This window comes from Anoplolepis gracilipes, chromosome 14 (genome assembly GCF_047496725.1).
Source record: "Anoplolepis gracilipes chromosome 14, ASM4749672v1, whole genome shotgun sequence".
NCBI classification, from domain to species: domain Eukaryota; kingdom Metazoa; phylum Arthropoda; class Insecta; order Hymenoptera; family Formicidae; genus Anoplolepis; species Anoplolepis gracilipes.
This window is the reverse complement of record NC_132983.1, coordinates 7,755,311-7,778,986: the sequence shown is the minus strand read 5'-3', so window position 1 is coordinate 7,778,986 and position 23,676 is coordinate 7,755,311. Positions and strand designations below refer to the sequence as shown.

Genomic DNA, 23,676 nt, shown 5'->3' with positions numbered 1-23,676 from the left:
TATAGATATATTATATAATAAATCAACAATATAAATAATATATATATATATATATATATATATATATATATATATATATATATATATATATAATATATGGGCTGATCTCGCGCCGGATTTGCCGATCTTTGTAAATTAATTTCTCAATAATTATTCCGAAAATCGCAAAATGGTACAGGACTTTTCTATTCAGTTTAATGCGCTCTACCTGCTCACGAACGTTGATTCAATCTTTATGGGACACCCTGTATATGTATATATGTAAGGATGAGGAAAGGAGGAGGTTTGTAAGGGGTTTGGTGGTCTCCGAAGAACACTATGTACGAATTGAAAATCCCGAGCGGACTCAAATAAACTCTACTACTACTACTACTATTTTCAATATCTTGAAACATATGCTAAAAGAAGAATAAATTTGTATAATATGTATACTTTTTCTATTTCCACTCGAAAAAATTTTTTGATGTGAAATTCGAAATATCAATTAAATATACATATTAAATCTATTATAAATCTAATCAGTTCTGGAGTTATTAAAATTTAAAAATCAAAAATATTCTAGACTAAATGCTGGTTGCGTATAAATTCTTCAGAATCATATTCTGCTTTTATATTCGTTGCTTAAGACTCACTTTTGTCTCTTAATTTTAATAAAATTTTATACGTACATGCAAAAGTATGGAGAGATAAGATCATCGAAAGATAAATATTTTATATTTTATCTAATCTTGAATATTTTTTATTTTTATATTTTATCTACTCACGATGTTATTCAAAATTCTCAAAAAATACTGTTTATGCATTGTTGTAATAATTAATTTAAAAAAGAACGATCAAATTCTGTTTTCAATCTGTGATTGTTGTATTTCTCACAAAATCTGACTCTTTTAGAAATATCTTTTCTTTGTTTTCCTTTTCCTAGTAATTTTTTTTACTCTCGACTGTTGCCAATCGTAAGTTGGTAAAAAAATGGAGACAATATGCGTTTTAATTATTCAAAAATTGAATTGATATTCATTTTAAATCTTGCTAACTATAGTACAGTTTATCTTTTGCTCATAAGTTTCTCATTAACCAAGGCAGATTTAAGGCATATAATTATCATTTTAATTATTTATTTTCTTATAATATTCCCAGTGCTCTATCTTTGAAATATCACCGTCCGATTGATCACACGAGAAATAAAGGAAACAAGATGCGAGGAATATATTTATATGTTCCGAAATAAAAAAATCACGTAATATGTTCACATATACAATATATATTTTCTCAATAATGTTGAACGTATAATATGCGTAATAATTTTCCATCATTTTTGCAATTCATCAACTTTTTATACTCTTACATGGTATCCGTGCTAATTTTAAACGGCTATTTGTGATTAATTGGGATGAATTTCATATAAACAGGACGCGAAGGACAAAGAAGTAAATCGAGCTTTAACTGCATATTTTTTAAATAATCTACGGGTTCCAAGTAAAAATTGTACACCAAAGATGCTATTACAGCCTTCAACTCCAGCAGAGCAAATTTTTGACCTATCATACAATTTAAAGTTTATTATTGACTATCAAAAATTATCGACACAAGCAGAAACGAAAATAACAATTTACCTATACAATTCCTCGGTCCTGTGCGGAACGGTATGTAGGAATATGGATGACGATTCTGTATTCTCTCGGGCAAAAATCTATCCAGATCGAATACTTCTGGATTTGGCCAAAAATTGGGATCTCTGTGAACTCCGTAGATATGAAGATGTATGATCGTTCCTGCAGGTATGACATATGATTCTGAAAAGCGTATTATAAAATTACAAAATATTGAAATTTTCCTAAATGAAAATCTTTTTTAAGAAAATGTACATAATATTATATTTTTAAAATGTTGAAGCATTTAAATTTATTTTACACTGGATAATATATACTTTGTGTATGTAACAATATACAACAAAAAGTGGATTACATAATTTTATATGAAATTTGTATGAATCTGAATCATATAATAATATTACAAAATATTGAAATTTACAAAAATACGAAATTAGAAAAAAATAAAATGTACATAATATTGGTATTCTTAAAATGTTAAAGCATTTTAATGTATTTTACGTTTGATAATTTATACTTCGTGGTATGTTATATGTCCAGAAATATATAGAGCAAAAAAGTAATGCATTACGTAATTTTACATCTTCAGCAGCTTTTCGAAATATGAAAAACACACTGGGATACAAACATAGCGCTTCCTTTAAACATCTCTCTAAGTACAGTAAATTTTGCAACGCTTTCATCGTTAGTTTCCCTCCGTTCTCTTGCATCACGGTATTGACTTCAACCCTTACACGTTTCTGTATCACCGATGACATTTAAAGTGTATTGTTTAATATTCTGGTTATTATGTACGTACATATAAATAAATTCTTAATAAAATCAATTTTTCTTAAAATCAAAATAAATTTTTTATATTTATTTAAAAAATACTTTTTTTCCGATATATGTATATGTAGAAACTAATATAAAGAGTGCCTCAAAATTAAATGTCGAAACTTTAGGACCGTGAAAGATAAATTAAGAAAAGAAGTCTTTTAATGATTTGCTCGTTTTTGCTTTGTTTTGAAGAAATGCGCAACAACCCATGTTGAAATGTTTAACGAAATTAGAATATCTGGCATATTGTGGCAGATAGTAATTAATTATTCGCTTGTAGACTTCTGATAAACAACTGTAATTAATTCATAATAGAAAGGCAAAAATATAAACATAAATTAAATTTTAAATTAAAGTAAGCAGATTACAATAAAGAGCAGTCTAATCAATGATATTCAATATTCCCTAAGGTCAATATTCTCTAAGGTCAACTGTGATTGGTTAACTTCTTGTGGTTTACGTAGAAGACTGCGGTATCGCGTATATATTTATAATCCTCTAACTTTATTTTAGAAATTTTAATTTACTCTCGTTTTTAATCTTAATATTTTATTACTTTTATTTTATGGTATTTTTTGATAAACATAATAATTGTAGTATTGTTTTATATTTTTGGTGAAATCTTTTTTTTTTAGTTTTTTCCAAAACGAAGCAAAACTAAACGATATTCTGTAGGAGTTTTTTTTTGTAGTTTATCGATCTCTTATATGCACTCGAACTGTTGACATTTAATTTCAAGGCATTTGGTATATAGAATATATATATTGCAACAAAAATTTGATATCTGTCCTATAGATTTGCACTATAATTATCCGTACAATACTTTGAATAAAAATTGTAATTTAAATAATACATTGCAATAATATTGAAAAAAAGTACCTGAATATCTTTGTTTTCAGCTAATACTACTAAGGAAACAGCATAGTCCTCGCTGTAGTATCGTAACCCTGTAATCATCATCATTAATTATTGTATTATTGTATTATGTATAACGTAATACAATTATACATGCTTAAATACACTAAACGAAAAAAAAAGATTACTGATACGTACTTCAACCATAAAAGTATCGACTTCTTCTCTGATGTCCAAATCAGTTAATAAACCTTCTCGAGATGCCGCTATTAAAAGATCCAACATGGCCAGCCGCTTTTTTTTAACTTTTTAGAAATAAATACAGCATATTAGCTCAATCTCATTTTTGCATTATTTACTTAACATTGTTCTTGTTTAAATTTAAACTCTATTAGAAATAATAATGATTTAATTTTACATTAGATATATGTTCCATGCTATGTAAATACTATATCATTACGCGTGATCATGTATGCTTAGTACAAATACTACAATAATAATTTTAGATTATTGCGCAAGCAAACTTAAATTAGAAGCTGATCTCTTACATACTTTCAAACACTTCGACATCATTTATCTTTTTGTCACTTTCAAGGTTTTTCAAGTACCGACCATTGGTGCGTTTGTGATAAAATTTTCTTTCCGCAATGATCTATAAATACAAGTACAATATTAAATTTTAAAAAATGACTTTCGTATTTAATAACAATAGCGCATTGTACTGTATCATAAATATTAATATTAATGTATTATTAATATTTTTGATTAATCATGTAATCTCGCGGTACGAAGATTATGAGATTTATTGTAATATTATACAAAAAAGAGAATTTTATGAATCAAAATAACATAATTGAAAAACGTATTTTTTCCGTAAATCCATACAGTATTTTCAAGAGCTTTTTTTGCTTTCTTCCTTGTGGCGACAATGAGAATAACAAATCATTATGATACCAAAGCTTCAGTACTCTATATAATACAACAAATTCAATCAAATTATATAATTTTAATAATAACATAACTTTGTAACAAATAATGTTGCTAATAAAATAAAAATCTTACTTCATAAAATCATTATATAATCTTGGAGAAATCTTTATGTAATTATTAAGTAATTATAGATGATAGAAAACACAGATAAAATTTAAAATCTAAAGTCTTATAAAAAAGATATACATAAATTTTCTGAAAAGATTGTTATTTTTTAAGTATAGATTTTTTTGTTTAATTTTTGATCATTTATCTAATGATTTTATTACATATATTATTCTTCTTATTCTTTTTATTTTTTAAGTATTTGTTTAATAAATATTTATAATGAAATGAAATGTTCAGCAGAGTGCGTACAAAATATTTTAATTGATATTGCAAATATTTTAATTGCCGGCTTAAACAACACGGCGGCGACGTCTTACATTAATTGTTTACCTTTATATGACTATTAAACAATTAATCTATTTTTCAAAATGTATAGATATATTATAATCATAAATATAAATATACACATATATTATAATCATAAAAGATTAAGATATATTACACAATTATTTACTACATTTATAAATTACTATAAATCCATAAATGTATCCATAAATTACCTATAAACTAGCAGTTCACCTATATCGTGTACTGCATTTCGATACTGTTGCTGGAACTCGCCGAATTTTTGCAAACAGATGCCCATAGAAGTTTCTACAAGTGCGTTTATTATATAAGATCGCAAATAGGTTGAAGATTAATAAAGCTAAAGATTTCATGTATAAAAAACTTGAATATTATCTTCTTTCATTGCAGTATCGGTGCTTGTGTAAGAATAAATTATCTTCTTATCTCAAGTTATGATAATTTTGAATAAAATTCTAATACATACACAAAACAATAGAAATTTTACAGAAGCCTCACCGCATATCGCGTTTAGCGCATGTTCACTAATAAATGGTATTAAATCTTTTACAACCGTCCCTCCGACATCCTTCAAAGATTTTGTCATGCAATCGCCCTCCTTAATCAAGATATGAACAAACTGATTTAATATATTGAAATGAAATGTAGGTGTTAATATCTTTCGGCGTGTTTGCCACTTAACACCTAAAACAAAAACAATATAACGTAACAATATAAAATTTATAAAATAAAAAATTTATAAAATAAAAAATTATAAGTAAAACTATATCTCGTAAATTCTTTTATAATTTTTTACATTTTTTCTTATAAAATTTTTATGATAAAAAAATTATAAGTATTAACGTGAATTTAATTAATATTTTTGTAATTAAAACTTCATGGATTGGCAGATAAACTATTATTTATTAAAATGTTTATTACGCGCGATGGCTTTTGATTATATTGAGAATCTTCTTTCATTAAAATATCTATTGCTGCTTTTTATTTGAAAATATATAAATCATGGTGAAATTATCTTTTAGTACAATCTCGCGTGCAAAAATTTCTTTTATTAATTTTTACAACAAAAAGGTTGTATAAGTTTATTGTTTAATTGTAAAATAATAATCTAGTAATATCTATTGTAATCTATTGTATCTATATATATATATATATCTATTGTAATATTTTATTTGTATTTCTGTGATGGAGACAGATCAATAACAGATTATAATAATAAAATTTGTACGCTTATATGTTAATGTCATTACGTTACCTATGCTTGTGAGAAGACCTGTTCCAAACCAAGGATGTAACAAATCATACCCACGACTTTTTTCGATGTGCTTCATACTGCTTAGTATCGTCTGAAATCGAAAATATGATTAGAGAGAAATATCAGTTTATTATATTCAAATTTTCGTTTAATCTCGATCGAATATCGATCTTCTACTTTTTCATCTTTTAAGAAACTTTTTGTATGAACAAAAATCTTCTTGTGAAACATAAAATTTCTAAATCTAATTAATTTATAATATAGAGAATTGAATTTCTTTTATTACCTCCAGATCATCTGGATGACGGATACTCACAACAGGTATGAAGACACCCCAGATTTTACCAATGGGATAATAGTCATTGGATAATTTAATAAACAATTTCATTTGTTCTTCTGAAAAATACATTATAAATACAAAATTAGTGTGGAATTAATTTTAATTTCGTTTGAGGAATTATTTTCATTGTTACTTTACTTTTACTCAATACGTTGAAAGCAGACTAATGATAATTAAGAAAATAGATTGCAAATGGTTATTGCAAAGAAAAGTACTAAGATATACATTTCAAGAGAGTTTATGAATTTAACTTTTACTTTCATGCATGAGTGACGGAGTGTTTGTCTATTAATGTAGATAGATTAAAAATTTTGTACTTACCTCGTGAAATAATGGCTTGCAATACATTGCCAAGAATCGGAAGGCTCGGTGGTCCTGGTATAAGATTAATAAGTCGTCCGTCTTTTCCATGATGCACATAATAATTATACACCAATAAAATAAACATAAATAATAATAATATAGTGATAAACATTGTTTCTTGAGGTAATATTATTCTTGACCGTTTAATTTAGCTTTATCTTTTTTAGCTTCCTTTTTTTATAATTTTTTAATCACCTGTAATAAAGTAATATTTGTTTCACAGCAAAACTGTCACAATTGCATTGATATTCGAAATATGCTAACAATAAGAGAGAAAAGAGAAAGAAGAAGAGAAAGAGACAGAGAAAGAGAAAAAGAAAGTGAAAGAGAGTGACAAAGAAAGAGAGAATAATCATTGAATTAATCCTACATATTTTATATAGTTAATAATTGTGAAGATTAATAATGTATAAATAGTGTGATGAATTATTTATTATAATAAACAAGATATCATTCGCGTAAATAAAAAAAAAATTTTATCGGCTATTGTTTATAATTATGTTTTTATTTACAAGATATAATTTTTTAAGATTCCATTGCAAAATCTGATTAGTGATTAATGGTATCAAAATTAGATCAAGTATTATTTTTATCTATTTATCTAAAAAATGTATCAGTTATTTTAGCATTATTATTAATTTTATTTACTCTATAACTGTAAAGAAATGCTTTTAAGCGACCACATAATAATGTCTGTCTAAAGTTCAGTTCTATAAATTTGTGTGTGCGTATCTATTTTAAATCTATTTTTACTGCTAAGCAAAGATAAAGAATTGATGCGTAATAAACAGAGCTATTTAATTAAGCATTCACACACTTTCTCATAAACAAGGAATTGATTTGAAAATTTTATGTGATTTTTATCAAATTTATTACCACGTTACACACATAAACACATTGTGTTTTCATATAATATACAAAGTATATAATTATCACGATTGTTTAACAGTGTTTTTTTCCTTTGTTTATCTAATTGTTAAAAATATGCGCAAAAATAATATAATATACGATTATAACAATTAAACAAAGTTAACAACTTGTTATTCAAAGAATTATGTATAAAAGTCATGCACTTATACTAATTATATTATTAACCATAATTCAAATGTTGAAATAAAATGTTATAAAGTTTTACTTTACATAAATAAGTACTACTTAATTACCTGATAGATTATCTGTAGCAACGTTCAATTGAAACATCACTCAAATGTTTAAAATGTTTTAAATGAAATTACAAATCTTTTTAAGCGGATACATGTGCTAGTACAACAAACCTTCACGAACTGACAATGCACATCTGAGGCCTATACTTATAATATCTGTAGTTCAAGAGCGTGTTAATAATAATCACAGTCTCATACTTGAGAGGCAAATGTCTAATTGGATCGGTCTTCGACGACTCATTAAAAAAAGAAATGACATTTTCCGAGCGAACTCCACAGTACACGAGTTAACAATTTGTTACCAGCCGTCACTAATATTGTTAAAGAATATCAACGATCATTGTTATTCACATACAATATTATCAGGTCAGTGATTTCTTTTTATTGTTGACTCTGTCGTCTGTCACATCATAATAAAAAACATCTATCGGAGTTGGTCCAAACAACTAAGACAATAGCTTATTACATTTATATTTATAACTCATTATTAAATATTCTCGTTTTACTAAATTTTACAATTGTATTTTTATTTATTGCGCTGATGAAGACACAAAAATTGAGCTCGAAACGTGCGCATTCAAATATGCATATAATTGGATTTTAGTTTCTCTTAATATTTGTCGTTTTAATATCTTTGATTGTAGTAACGTTGCGAAAATGCGATATATAATTTCTCTTAACATTTGTCGTTTTAGTATCTTTGATTGATTAACGTTGCGAAAATGCGATATATAATACCGTTATTAGTAATTTAATATTTAAAAGTATTGCGACATATGTAAGATTAAGTCACATTTCTGATATTAATTATAATACACCTTATTTTGCTTAATTATTATAAGAATCGTTTCAATTATTACCTAACTCGTTTAACACGACTCAATTTTTGCTCTCTATTGCCGTTTATAATTTATTTCTTATTTTATATTTTTATATTAAAATCACCGCCCACATGTTTACTAAAATATTGATAAAACATCACTGTTTATAATATCAGTTTATATCTAAGGAATAGCATTAAAATTATGAAACCTTAATTTGTTATATTTTTCAAACTAATGTTTTTCTTTACTTTATTCTTGCTGATAATTACTTTCGAAGAACAATTTCCTATACAAATCGTGAGGCATAACCTTTTATACAGAGTTGTCACAATTATGACACTTCAAAATCGTAAATATCAAGAACCAAAGAGTGTTACAAAATTCAACATTGTATTACTCAAGAATATATTCTTTATAATATATGTAAAAATAACAACAATTTGAACTGTAGATCAAGCATTTATTTTAATGCATATTTTTATTTGAGAAGGTAAAATTTGTGGAACCATTTCAAAATATAATCTGAAATTTAAACTATTGATTTAAAATGATTTTGTTGTCGCTTAAAATCTTTTTTAAATTAAAAATATTGACATCGATATTAACAATACACAAGCATAACAATTTGATTTTTTTTTAATCAATTTTTATTTTCATAGAAAAGTATATATTGTCGATCTCTTCAGTAAATCAAAGATTTAATATATAAAAGTCCAACACGTGCATTGGGCAATTTAGTACTTCACCACGAATTATCTGTAGAAAAATTTACAAACACTCGTTTGTGCTTGTTTTTCTTGAAAATTCTATTTTAATATAGAAGTAACATTTCTTATTTTTATTTAGATAACATATTTATAGTTTATTAAAATAAGAGAGAAACACTTGTGTTACTTTCTTTGCCAGAAACTTTATCTCTCCTTTTTTAAACAAATTCTAGACTTTTACTTAATAAGCGTATACGACTTTGATACAACAAGTAATACGGGAAGAATAAAATTTTGACTCTAATAAATTTTTTTCTTTTATCTAATCAACAGACTTAATTTATTAACATTGCTGTGAGCATATTTAAACCAGAACAAAGTTCACTGGTTAGTATCGACAATCATTATCTTACATTTGCAATGAAATGATAGCAAAATATCATATAGGAATACAAGGCTTAGCTAATGTTTGTTAAACTAACCTTGCATTTGTATTTATAATTTGATAAGTTCGTATTATTAAAGAAGACTGACGTTGAAAACAATGCGGTAATAAATCAAAATGTCAAGTTAGCGTCAAAAAAATTGTTGTGCAAAAGTGTAGTGCTAAAATATATATAATATTGTTTAAATCTGCTTTTCTTTCTGCAAAAATAATGTTATAACTTTTGAAAATTACGTTCAATAGAAATAAAGAGACACAAGCACTATATAATTTTAACATGTTTCTGAAATATTAAAAATTTTATATAATGAAAATATAAAGATTCGAAGATACGAAGATGTCAAGGAGATAGAAAGAAGAAAAATATCAAAAAGTAATAAAAAAATAATTAAAAGTAAAATATATTTAACATAGAATATTCACATTTATTTATTTGATCACTTTATTGGATATAATATTTTCAATATCTTGAAACATGCTAATAGAAGAATAAATTTATATAATATAGTATACTTTTTCTATTTCTAATCGGAAAAATTTTTTTATGTATATTTATTCGAACTATCGATTAAATATACATATTAATTCAATCTATTGTAAATCTAATCAGTTCTGGCGTTATTAAAATTTAATAATCAAAAATATTCTGAACTAAATGCTGGTTGCGTATAAATTCTTCAGAATCATATTCTGCTTTTATATTCGTTGCTTAAGACTCACCTTTGTCTCTTAATTTTAATTAAATCTTATATGTACATGCAAAAGTATGGAGAGATGAGATCATTGAAAGATAAATATTTTATATTTTATATTTTTTATTTTTATATTTTATCTACTTACAAGATTATTCAAAACTCTCAAAAAATACTGTTTATGCATTGTTATAATAATTAACATAAAAAAGAACGATCAAATTCTGTTTTCAATGTGATTGTTGTATTTCTCACAAAATCCGATTTTTTTTTAGAAATATCTTTTCTTTGTTTTCCTTTTCCTAGTAATTCTTTTTACTCTCGACTGTTGCCAATCGTTGGTAAAAAAATGGAGACAATATGCGTTTTAATTATTCAAAAATTGAATTGATATTCATCTTAACTCTTGCTAACTATAGTACAGTTTATCTTTTGCTCATAAGTTTGTTATTAATCAAGGCAGATTTAAGGCATATAATTATCATTTTCATTATTTATTTTCTTATAATGTTCCCAGTGCTCTATCTTTAAAAAAATTATTGTTCGATTGATCACACGAGAAATAAAGGAGAGGAGATGCGAGAAATACATTTGTGTGTTCCGAGACAAGAAATCACGTAACATTTTTATATATACAATATATATTTTCTTGATAATGTTGAACGTATAATATGCGTAATAATTTTTTTTCATTTTTGCAATTCATTAACTTCTTATACTTACATGATATCCGTGTTAATTTTAAACGGCTATTTGTGATTAATTGGGATGAATTTCATATAAACCGGACACGAAGAACAAAGAAGTAAATCGGACTTTAATTGCATATTTTTTAAATAATAATCCATTAGTTCCAAGTAAAAATTGTGCACCAAAGATGCTATTGTAGCCATCAACTCCAGCAGATTGAGTTTTTGACCTATTATACAATTCAAAGTTTATCGACACTTTCAAAAATTATCGACAAGAGCACAAACGAAAATAATAATTTACCTATGCAATTTCTCGGTCCTGCACTGGAGGGTATATAAGAATATGGATGACGATTTTGTATTCTCTCGGGCAAAAATCTATCCGGATCGAATACTTCTGGATTTGGCCAAAAATTGAGATCTCTGTGAACTCCGTAGATATGAAAATATACGATCGTTCCAGCAGGTATGATATATGATTCTGAAAAGCGTATTTTAAAATTACAAAATATTAAAATTTACAAAAATAAAAATTTCTTTTAAAAAGATGTACATATTTTAAAAATGTTAAAGCATTTAAGCTTTACAATTGATAATATATACTTCGTGTAATGTGATTTGTAACAATATGCAACAAAAATGGATTACATAATTTTATATGAATTTTGTATGAATCTGAACCACATAAATGATATTACAAAATATTGAAATTTACAAAAATACGAAATTAAAAAAAATAAAAGATACAAAATATTGGTATTCTTAAAATCTTAAAATAATTTAATTTATTGTACGTTTGATAATTTATACTTCATGTAATGTTACATGTCCAGAAATATATAGAGCAAAAAAGTAGTGCATTACGTAATTTTACATCTTCGGCAGCTTTTTGAAATATTAAAAACACGCTGGAATACAAACGTAGCGCTTCCTTTAAATATCTCTCTAAATATGATCATTTTTGCAACGCTTTCATCGTTCGCCCTCCATTCTCTTGCTTCACGGTATCAACTTCAACCCTTAGACGTTCCTGTATTATTAATGATGTTTAAAGTGTATTGTTTAACATTCTGGTTTACATGTACATACATACATACTTATAAATTCTTAATAAAATCAAAATAAATTTTTTATATTTATTTTAAAATAATTTTTTTTTATATATATGTAGAAACTAATGTACATACAGGATGCCTCGAAAATAAATGTCAAAACTTTAAAAGCGTGAGAGATTGATAAATTAAGAAAAGAAGTGTTTTAGTAATTTGCTTGTTTTTGCTACGTTTTGAAGAAAATCGCAAAAACTCACGTTGATATATTCAACAAAATTAGAATATGTATGTGACATATTGTGACAGATGTGATTAATTATTCGCTTGTAGACTTCTGATGAGCAACTGTAATTAATTCATAGTAGAAAGGCATAAATATAAACAAAAACAAACTAAAGTAGCAGGCTACAATAAAAGGTGGTCTAAGCAATGATATTCAATATTCTTCTTTAAGGTCAACTGTGATTGGTTAATTCCTTGTGGCCCACAACTTACAACACTTATTGTAAATGGCTCTTAACTCTGCGATATCGCGTATTTATTCACAATTCTCTAACTTTATTTTAAAAGGATTTTAATTCACTCTTTTTTTTAATTTTAATGTTTCATAACTTTTACTTTATAATAATTTGAAAATATATACGGCTCCAATATTTACAAACATGATAAGATATACTCGGCAATGAGAGCCCATGCGTGGATGTTGATGCGTAAAGAAACTGCGTAAAGAAATTAATTCTTTTCACGAAAGAATTTTTAATTAGTGCACAGAGCACATATTTAGATTCTCATTTTTGAGAATTCTAAAAACCCCTCTATACCCCCCTAAAGAGATGTAGACGAGAAAAAATATCGGGGCGGAAGACTCGGGTTCAATTCCCGATTCAGCGACTTCGCCCCGATATTTTTTCTCGTCTACATCTCTTTAGGGGGGTATAGAGGGGTTTTTAGAATTCTCAAAAATGAGAATCTAAATATGTGCTCTGTGCAGTAATTAAAAATTCTTTCGTGAAAAGAATTAATTTCTTTACGCAGTTTCTTTACGCATCAACATCCGCGCATGGGCTCTCATTGCCGAGTATATCTTATCATGTTTTACTTTATAGTACTTTTTGATAAATATAATAATTGTAGTATTGTTTTATATTTTGGATAAAATATTTTTTGTTTGTTTTTCTTTTAATTTTGTTCAAAACAAAGCAAAACCAAGCGATATTTTGTAAGGGAGTTTTTTCTTAGTTTATCGATTTGCTATATGCTCTCGAAGTTTTGATATTTAATTTTAAGACATTCGGTATATAGCAAATTGTTGTGCCTCCGCGAAGGGGCACGGGATTTGTCGGGATCGTTTGGGAATGTCGGGGATGCGTCGGGCGGTTTCCCCTTTTTTATTGTATTACACTTTTCCTTTAATTGTAATCTTTTTATTCTACTAATTTCACAACTTGTATAATTCTTCTATATCTCGCAAAAATATATGATAGTTTAATTAAGGTCAATGGTGTGATATTTTGTCACTGCTCCCAGCGAACGTTATACTACTCGCGCTTGCTATCGGTTAGAGTGAGAGAGCGGTATCTCTCGTATACACCGCCGTACCGGTAGTCTGATACGCGTCGGCTTATCTCAGGTGCGCGTATATCTCTTAGTCATGCGAGTATGACTCTATTGAATCTGGTCAGTAGCTGCCCGTGGCGATTGTTACTCGTTCGGTTCTAATTAACGACTGCCCGTCGCTTCATCGCGGCGGGTGCTGAGCTTCCCTCCGAACTGCATGGTTTTTCGGAGGGGGTCCCTTAGCAACATGACCAAATATGGTTATGTTGCTGAATTCGTGTTTCAGTGCAGGCGAGGAAGTTCAAAGTCGAATTTCCTCGCTTGTACTTTTAGCAATTCGGCGACACCTTTCCGGTGCGTTTCCGAGAGCGCTTTCCGGTTTCGCGTTCGCGCTCGGTCTCGGGCGCGCGTGGCTCGCTGCGTCAGCGGCTCGCGCGATTATCGCTTCGCTCGCGATGCATTCCTGCATCAATATAATTATATGTATATATATATATTTATTAAATCTGTAGCCTTTTCTGGGGCTATAACAAAATATGCATTACAACAAAAACTTGATATCAGTACTACAGATCTGTACTATAATTATCCTTACGAAACTTTGAGTTAAAATTGTAATTTAAATAATACATTGCAATAATATTAAAAAAATGTTCCTGAATATCTTTGTGTTCAGTTAATAGTAATAAAGCAAACATCATATTTCTCGCTATAATATCGTAATCATCATCATTAATTATTGTATTATTGTATTATGTATAACGTAATACAATTATACATGCTTAAATATACAAAATTAAAAAAAAGATTATACTGATGCGTACTCCAAACATAAAGGTATCGACTTCCTCTCTAATGTCCGAATCAGTTAATAAACCTTCTCGAGATGCCGCTATTAAAAGGTCCAACATGGCCAGCCGCTTTTTTTTAACTTTTTAGAAACAAAAACAGCATATTAGCTCAATCTCATTATTGCATTCTTTAATTAACATTGTTCTTGTATAAAGATCAACCTCTATTAGAAATAATAATGATTTAATTTACGACAGACATATGCTATATCTCATTACGTATATTTTGTACAAATACTACAACAATAATTTTAGATTGTGCAAACAAGCTTAAATTAGAAGCTGATCTCTTACATACTTTCAAACACTTCGACATCATCTATTTCTTTGTCACTTTCAAGGTTTTTCAAGTACCGACCATTGGTGCGTTCGTGATAAAGTTTTCTTTCCGCAATTATCTACACATACAAGTACGATATTAATTTTTAAAAATGATTTTTTATACTTATTGACATTAGCATATTGTGCTATAGCATAATATTAACAGCATAATGTGTTATTAATATTTTTGATTAATTATGTAATCTTACGGTACGAAGATTATGAGGTTTATTGTAATATTATGCAAAAAAGAGAGTTTAAAGGATTAAAATAACATGATTTAAAACGTACTTTTTCCATAAATCCATGCAATATTTTTAAGTTTTTTTTGCTTTCTTCCTTGTGGCGATAACGAGAATAATAAATTGTTATAGAACCAAGGCCTAAAAATTCTAAAACGTAATTCAATAAAACTATATAATTTAAAATTAATATAATTTTGTAACAAGTTTTATTTAAAGTCAGCGTTAATATTTAAAGTAAACTATAAGTGCCCGGGAAAAAAAGTTGGCCATATATGAATTTTGTCAATATCTGATCGTGTCTTACCAAGTATAGTCATATATGATATTATATGATAATTAAATAAAATCATATGATATCATATATGTGATTTTATTTAATTATCATATTATCATATATAACTATATTTGGCAAGATATGCTCAGATATTGACAAAATCCATATATGGCCAATTTTATATGGACTTTTTTTTCCCGGGACAATATAATTTGATCATATAATAATATCCGAAATTTGGCATAATATAATCTTATAAAAATAAGATATAATTATATAATTATATAAAGATATAATTACATTCAGCTAGATCTGTTTTCATATATAATTCTTTTAAAATTTAACAAAATATGATTATATAGAGATATGGTCATATAAGATCATATTGCAGCATTTTTCGAATATTATATATGATCATATAAAATTACACATGTGATCAGATCTTTTCATATCTAATTATGTATGTTTACATCTGACCATATTAAATCCATTTTTTCTCGGGATGTATTATCTCGGGATTTATTAATTAGGAATATATTTTCTCTAACATATATAAAAATGAAAACAATCCGAGTGTAAGTAAACATTTATCAAATGTGTTGTTTTTAATCAAATACGATTTAACTTACCTCTTAAGATCACTATTATCATTATTAATATTATTATTATTATTGTAATACGCTCTGATTATTATAAATATTTATAATACGTTCTTGAGATATTATAAGTATAAACCTCAGATGTGCATTGTCAGTTTGCGGAAATTTGTTTTACTGGCACATGTATCTACTTAAGAAAACTTGCAATATTTCATTCAAAACATTTTAAACATTTGAGTAGCGTTTCAATTAAACGTCGCTTCAAAGAATTGATCAGGTAATTTTGGACAGTACTTATTTATATAAAATAAAACTTTATAACATTTTATTGCAACATTTGAAAAATTTTGATTAATAATATAATTAGTATAAACGCATGATTTTTACACATAAATTTTCTTTAATACCACAAATTGTTAACTTTGATTAATTATTATAATCTTATTAAATGTATATTATATTATTTTTGCGCAAATGTTTAACAATTAGATAAACAAAAAAAATGCTGTTAAACAATCGTGATAATTATATAATTTATATATTATATGAAAACTCAATGTATTTATGTGTTTAACGTGATAATAAATTTGATAAAAATCACACAAAATTTTCAAATTAATTTTTTGTTTACGAAAGTGTGCGAATGCTTAATTAATAGCTCCGTTTATTACAAAACAATTCTATCTTTAATAATTCGAAATACATAAGGCTCCGATATTTACAAACACAATAATAGACTTGGCAATGAGAGCCATGCGCGGATGTTGATGCGTAAAATTTCTTATTTAGAAATTAATTCTTTTTCGCTTTAGAAATTAATTCTTTCGCGAAATTTGATTCGTGCACAGGGCACATATTTTACTTGGTGCGTTTCACCAAGTAATAGATTTTTTGAGAATTCTATACCCCTCTTTACCCCCCTAAAGAGATGTAGACGAGAAAAAATCAAATTTCGCGAAAGAATTAATTTCTAAATAAGAAATTTTACGCATGCACATCCGCGCATGACTCTCATTGCAAAGTCTATTATTGTGGGAATTCTATCTTTGCTTAGCAATAAAAATATATTTTTAGAGTTAAAGTACATACGCACAAAAATTTGCACAAAACTAAATTTTAAATTAAACTTTAAACGGACATTATGATGCGATCACTTAAAAAGCATTTCTTTTTATACATTTATAAAGGAAATAAAATTATAACAATGTTAAAATAACTGAAACATTTTATAGATAACAAAATAAATATAATACTCGACTTAATTTTGATACTATAAAGCACTGATCAGAGAATTTGCAATCTTATTTTAGAAACTTAAGAAATTAAATATCATGAATAGAAACATAATTATAAACAATAAACAATAAAAATTTGTTTATTTAATTTACGCAAATAATATTTTTTTCATTATAATAAATAAAACTATCACATTATTTATAACTCTTCAAAATTATTAACTACATAAAATACATAAAATTATTTCAATGATATTATCTCTGTCTTTATTACTCTCTTTAACACACACACTTTCTCTCTTTCTTTCTGTCTCTCACACAAGGTAATTATGACAGTTTTGTTGTAAAACAAATATCATTTATTTTTTCACATGCAATCCAAGGACCATAGAAATAGAAAGGTAAAAAGATAAAGCTTAACTACCAAGTACCATGAAATAAAAGTTATCGAATATGAAAATTAAAAAAAAGAGTGAATTAAAATCTTGCTAAAATAAAGTTAAAAAATTTTATGCTTTATTTTTTTTTATGCTTTATTTTTTTTATGCTTTAACATTTTTAAAATATATACAGTATTATATACATCTATTTAAAAGAAATTTTTATTTTTGTAAATTTTAATATTTTGTAATTTTAAAATACGCTTTTCAGAATCATATGTCGTACCTGCTGGAACGATGGTATATCTTTATATCTACGGAGTTCACAGAGATCCCAATTTTTGGCCAAATCCAGAAGTATTCGATCCAGATAGATTTTTGCCCGAGAGAATACAGAATCGTCATCCATATTCCTATATACCGTTCAGCGCAGGACCGAGAAATTGCATAGGTAAATTATTATTTTCGTTTGTGCTCTTATCGATAATTTTTGATAGTGTCGATAAACTTTGAATTGTATAATAGGTCAAAAATTCGATCTGCTGGAGTTGAAGACTACAATAGCATCTTTGGTATACAATTTTTACTTGGAACCTGTAGATTACTTAAAAAGTCTGCAGTTAAAGGCCGATTTACTACTTTGTCCTTTTCGTCCGTTTTATATGAAATTCATCTCAATTAACCACAAATAGCCGTTTAAAATTAACACGGATGTCATGTAAGTATGTATAAGAAGATGAATTGCAAAAATGATAAAAAATTATTACGCATATCGTACGTTCAACATTATCAAGAAAATATATATTGTATATATAAAAATGTTACGTGATTTCTTGTCCCGGAACACGCACAAATGTATTTCTCGCATCTCCTCTCCTTTATTTCTCGTGTGATCAAACGGACGATGATATTTCAAAGATGGAGCACTGGGAACATCATAAGAAAATAAATAATTAAAATGATAATTATATGCCTTGATTAATAAAAAACTTATGAGCAAAAAATAACAAACTATACTATAGTTAGCAAGAGTTAAGATGGATACCAATTCAATTTTTGAATAATTAAAACGCATATTGTCTCCATTTTTTTACCAACGATTGGCAACAGTCGAGAGTAAAAAGAATTACTAGGAAAAGGAAAACAAAGAAAAGATATTTCTAAAAAAAAATCGGATTTTGTGAGAAATACAACAATCACATTGAAAACAGAATTTGATCGTTCTTTTTTATGTTAATTATTATAACAATGCATAAACAGTATTTTTTGAGAGTTTTGAATAATCTCGTAAATAGCTAAAAAATAAAAATGGAAAATATAAAATATTTATCTTTTGGTGTTCTCATTTTTCCATATTTTCGCATGTACATATAAAATTTAATTAAAATTAAAGGACAAAGGCGAGTATCAAGCAACAAATAACAATCCAGAATATGATCCCGTGAAAAAAAATTAATATGTATTTAATATAATTCAATATAAACTTTATTTAAACTTAATAAGACACTAATAAGATTTTAATAAGAATTCAATTATTTATTAAAACTTTATAAAGGTTTAATGAGATAATATAAAGATCTATATTAAGTTTTATATAATGCTTTATTAAATGTCTTCATATGACTTGGACAAAATAGTATCCTTATTAAATTATATAAGATCCTTTATTAAATGTTTATATAAAATCCTTAAAATTTAACCATATTTAATCTTAATATAGAGTGCTTATAAATTCTTTATATATTTTAATAAGGCACTCTTAAGCTAACATTTCATGAGCAGTAACATTTTTGCTGCTGCTCTTTACTGCTCATAAAATGTTAGCTTTAGTTGTATAAATAAAGTTTAGTTCCATTCAAAAAAGTATAAAGTATTAAATAAATCATAAGCATTATACATACACTAGATGTTTGGTAATAATCGCTTTAATGATTAAGGACAGATTTTCTAATCAATTTGGAAACGATTTTTGTTTTTAATGAAAATGTGTCGTGGTAGATAACAATTTTTTTCAAAACTTCTAATTTTTGTCAGTACATAACTTTAGAACTTTATAACTTAAATTCAAATTTTATTAAAATAACTCTACCTAAAATTAACTAAAGAATGTATAATATTATATGTTACTCTTTCAAATCTACAAATTTTTGTTTACGAGAAACCTTTTTTTTCAATCGTTTTTGTAACTCGAAAATTATTGATATATCAACATTATATTTTCACTAAAGAAAAATCGTTTCTAAATTAGTCAGAGAATCTGCTCTAGGTTGGGGCGATTATTACCGGATATCCTGTATATATTAATTGTATGTCATGTATATATTAATTAAATTTATACAATTTATATTGTACAAGTCAATTAATTATTTAAAATTAAAAACGTGTTTTTCCTTTATTATTTTCGTTTCTCTTTGCGCGAAAATTACAAATAATAATCTATTAAAGTTTTTATAATTATGTGAAAATATTAGGATTATTATATATTTGGGATTTGTGTGTGTGTGTGTAAAGTATTTAATGATTATTTTATCTTAAAATAATCACTAAATACTTTACACACACATACACACACACACACACGCACACGCATACGCGCACGCACACGCGTACGCACACGCGCACGCACACGCACACGCACATATATATGTGTATATATATATATATATATATATATATATATATATATATATATATATATATATTATACACATGTATATAAAATATATATGAATAAGCAGGTCAAATTAATAGCAGTTCTCATTGTCTTATAATAAAAAAAGCACATTCTTACGTCTCACACAAATTAAAAAATAGAAAATTGATATTTATTAATACTATCCAGCAATAATATTAATTTTTTGTAAGGTATTTTATGTAAGATATAGCATCATATATAATATAAAGCAACTTTATTAATAAGTATTTATAAATATATATTATAAATTCTTTTCGATAAAATTTGGATTGTGGCACACAAAATCTCCAACTCTTATAACTTTAAATAATACACATCGAAAGAGTATACACTTCAACTCATTTGAGGACATGACTGGAATTATGTGACTAACCTTAACACGACTAGCTTCATGAAAGAAAATAGCAGTATGAATTATTTTGAAAACATTAATTACTGCATAAATATTATTGTTATTATCACTGTTTTTTACAAAGAATTTTATTTCGCCGTAACCTGAAAACTGTTCTAGCTCATCTTGAAAATATACATGCAGTGAAATTGTTTCGTTTCTTTCTCTGCGATACAGCAATGAGGTAAATATTTCGCTTTGTTGAAAGTCTAGAAAATTTGTCGAACTCTAGAAAATACAACATACGGTTTCACAAAATTACAAGCATAAAGAAAATCTTGATCTGAAACATTATTTAAACTACACTTATTCAACGGCTGGAAATTACAATGAGTGCTTTGAATTCTAACAGTATTAAAGTCATGAACTTTACGTCTCAAAATTTCAACTCCATGAGCAATTCCAAGATTATTGATTAACTCCTTCCATTTATTTTTTTTTCCATGAATAAGTTGACAAAGGACTCCATTATATTTTTCAAAAATGAAAGCTGAAAGTAGCCCACAAAGATCCCCATCTCTTCACGTATAATGGAAGATGAAGAATCTCATGTACGTTATAAGCATAATCTTTAGGTCGATATAAAGTTTCAATGTTTTTTACAAACATTCTGAGCATTGTTTCCGCCATTTCAATATCAGATAATTTAATGTCTTCCTGAAGGAGTAAATAAATAGATATTACGAAAAGGATCCAATGTTGCAAATAAGCATCGGATAAAAACTTAGAAAGAGTTGGAAGAGAATAATACAAGAGAAATGCTCTAAATTCACTAGCTTTCTAAGATTTCATTTCTGAAACTCTTCGTGGCAATCTGCCTATAATGCTTGGTCGAATATTGATGAGAAACTGATTAACTTCATTCACGTAATTTCCAATATACCATTCGCCTTCATTAACGTTGAACCAGAGATTCATAAAACGGCGTACAACGTCCAAACAAACAAGATGCATATATTCTCCAAATACACATTTTGAAAGGTCAAGGGAATTAAAAATAAAATGGCTGAACCTTTGATACCTTTGACTTCTTTTTTTTTAACTGCCTTTTTAGCTTGTTTTAACATTCTCTCATTGGTCCGAAGGCAAACTGGCTTTTTTTAAATAAAAAAACACTTTTTCTCTTAACAGTTTGTCCTTGAGCAACTAATGTTAATTCATGACGAGTCAAAGGATATTTTTTTATTTTTTGTTCACAAGTGTTACAACTATATAAACTAGTATGGCTCGTAATGTTTTGTAGTTGGGCTCTGACTGGAGCATCAGCACATACAGCTGGAGCTATAACTGAAGTTATCTGAATATCAGAATTATTTGGATGCGTCCACTTCACACCACCTTTATTATAAATACTAACCAAAGAATCAACAAATGGTCTCAAAAATATATTTATTGGAGGATGATCAGTATCACACTACATTCCACTAAGTATTATAAAGGAAGATATTAATTTAGGTGAAATTTCACATATAGCATACAGTAATGGATACAAATTAGTCTTTGAGCTGCGACTTAAAGAAATTCCGTCTGTATTTAGCATTAAAGTTATCTCGCATTGACAATTACTTTGCACTTTTATATACTCAGAACCATCACAAATGTCTCCTATAATATCTTTAACATTTTCCTTTCTTCTTAAAACTTCATGAAGTCTACAGTTTTCAAAATAATGTTTAATTTGATCCTCAATAGAAAAACCATAAAATGCTTTTTGCCCTGAAGAATTACATACAATGCATAAAACTTGATCATCGCAAGGTGATAAAGCAAAGCATTTTGAACAATAGTAATACTTAGTTTCTTTGTATAATGGGGCTAAATCTCTTACATACTTTAAAATATGATAAACAGATTTAGGGCAGTTATTTGATTTCGGTAAATATTTTATAAAGGTTGAAACTTGATCATGAAGACTTTTCTTTGTTTACCTGTTATTTAAGTGGTCATCTAATAAATCAAGAATAGCCTCATCAACAGTATACTGACAGCCATCATATAACTTAATTTCCTCCTTATTAATATCATTTTCTTCTAGAATATTTTCAGTATTATCGTCATGATTTGATTCTGAATTGAAATCACCGACATTAAACCAACTCTCATCATGAAATAAACATTCATCAATAATTATACTTTCAACTTCACTTTCAAAAACACTGTTTTTGATATTATCAGTATCAAAAACACTGCTGTTTAAATTCGTGAAATAATTCTTTTCACTAGATGGCAGCATTTCGGATGCCTCATCTTCTTTTCGTTCTTGATTTGATAAATCAATAATTGGTTTATCTATATTAGCTTCAGTGCTACTGGATTGCTCCTCATTAGGAGTTTGTTTAAATCATTCTATACGTTTCCAGTTATAGAGAGTAGATTTAGATGGCTAGAAACAAAAATAAGATAATACTTTTTTAGTTCAAACTAAATTGTCATACATCATTGCTGTTGAAATACAATACATATGACACTTTTAATTCTTTAGTTTTTTATTTTAAGTTATAAAAATATTTCTTTTCTATTTCTTATAATGCTTTAGTTATATAATTATTTTTCTGATTCTTGACATCTTGGATCAAATTTTAGTATTTAAAAAAGACATAAATGTGTGAAGTAGATATGATACATTCAATTATTATTTAATAGCAATTACTATTCACAGCTATTTTAAATTAATTTTTAAATTATTTTTAAATAAATTATTTTTATGAATTTACCTGCTTATTTCCTTCATTTCCACGATTAAATACTTGCCATGTTCTTGATTTTTTTAGAAGACATTGAGAAAAATTAGGGGAAGATGGATTTGATGATGACATTGGAGAAGATGATAGAGTCTGTAAAAACGGTGATGATGGTGGCGAAGTATCCATGTTTTTAATATTGCCGATGATAAATTGTTGTGTAGAG

At 26.8% G+C, this 23,676-nt stretch overlaps 2 pseudogenes; both read right to left on the bottom strand.

Moving 5' to 3' along the window:
* Positions 1-1,298: 1,298 nt before the first annotated feature.
* Positions 1,299-8,064, bottom strand: LOC140673320 (cytochrome P450 4C1-like; annotated as a pseudogene).
* A 3,132-nt stretch (positions 8,065-11,196) lies between these two features.
* LOC140673496 (cytochrome P450 4C1-like) lies at positions 11,197-18,092 on the bottom strand (annotated as a pseudogene).
* Between the last annotated feature and the right edge of the window lie 5,584 nt (positions 18,093-23,676).